This window comes from Rhincodon typus, chromosome 47 (assembly GCF_021869965.1).
Source record: "Rhincodon typus isolate 14 chromosome 47, sRhiTyp1.1, whole genome shotgun sequence".
NCBI lineage: Eukaryota > Metazoa > Chordata > Chondrichthyes > Orectolobiformes > Rhincodontidae > Rhincodon > Rhincodon typus.
The window spans coordinates 8,952,266-8,953,616 of record NC_063378.1 but is presented as its reverse complement, the minus strand read 5'-3'; the positions used below and the strand labels follow the sequence as shown (position 1 = coordinate 8,953,616).

The following is a 1,351-nucleotide window of genomic DNA, read 5'->3' as shown; positions in this document are numbered from 1 at the left end:
CAGCCCCTACACCCCCTCCCTATCTCTGTATCCCCCTCCAGCCCCTACAAACTTCCCACACACACACCCCAGAGCAGATTACGTTGAGGGCTGTCATTGTAATAGCACGGTGTGACCACTGGGCGGGGGTGTTGTCCCGTACAGCAATTGCAAAGTCCACATTTCTCTAGCGCCTGTCGCCCTCTCAGGATCTTCCAGAGACTTTTCGTTCCGAAATGCGGTCACTGCAGGAATTGCCGTGACCAATGTGTGCACAGCAGGATCCCACAAAAACAGCTGTGCGACAATGACTCCCAGGTCGTGTTGTTTTAGGGTAATATCGACTGAGATTCCGAGTCGGTTTCTCTGACTCTGGCGAGCGGTATCTCCCTCCAACCCCCCAACCTCAGAGTCAGGACAAGGCCATTCAGCCCCTCTGGCCTGTTCCGCCATCCAGTTCGCTCGGGGCTGGTTTGCTTGTGAAATTGACCCCAGGTCTCTGCATCCTCCAGAAACCTTTAACCCAAACCCCACCTTGCTCCACAACATTCCTCTCAAAATATAACCAAGGCTCTGCCTCCAGCACTTTCTCAGGCACGGAATTCCTAAATCTCAATAGAGAGGAAACATCTCCCCTCACCTCTGTTTGAAACGGGCACCCCCACCTTGTCCAATCCACCAGACCCACCTCAAGATCCCTCAGTAGTTTCAATCTAGGCCTAACTAATCTCTCATCATCAGTTGAGTCTCTGTCCCATCCCAGGTATTTGTCCAGTACCCCTTCTCTGAACTACCTCACTCAGTTAACCAGGACTATGCACAGTTTTCCAGATCTCAGACCAGAATCTCCCAGTTTTCGCATTCCCAGAATGCCTACAGTGTGGGAGCAGGCCATTCGGCCCATTCAGTTTCCACTGACCCTCCAAAGAGTATCCCACCCTCCCGCCCCTCCCCGTAACCCTACATTTCCCATGGCCAACTCACCGAGCCTGCACATCCCAAACACCATGGGATAATTTAGCACGGCCAACCCACCCTAACCTGCACAATTTTGGACTGTGGGAGGAAACCGGAGCACCCGGAGAGAAACCCACACAGACACGGGGAGAATGTGCAAACTTCGCACAGACAGTTGCCTGAGGGTGGGATCGAACCCGGGTCCCTGGTGTTGTGAGGCAGCAGTGCTAACCACTGAGCCATGGTGCCGTCCTCAGCACTGACCCTCCGACAGTGCGGCGCTCCCTCAGCACTGACCCTCCGACAGTGCGGCGCTCCCTCAGCACTGACCCTCCGACAGTGCCCACTCCCTCAGCACTGACCCTCCGACAGTGCCCGCTCCCTCAGCACCGACCTCCGACAGTGCCCGCTCCCT

At 55.5% G+C, this 1,351-nt stretch overlaps 1 protein-coding gene across 1 annotated transcript in view; it reads right to left on the bottom strand.

The window, feature by feature from the left end:
• LOC109926400 (sialoadhesin-like) overlaps window positions 1-1,351 on the bottom strand; it is a 35,071-nt gene that overhangs the window by 32,479 nt on the left and 1,241 nt on the right. The gene's annotated exons all lie outside the window — the stretch shown is intronic.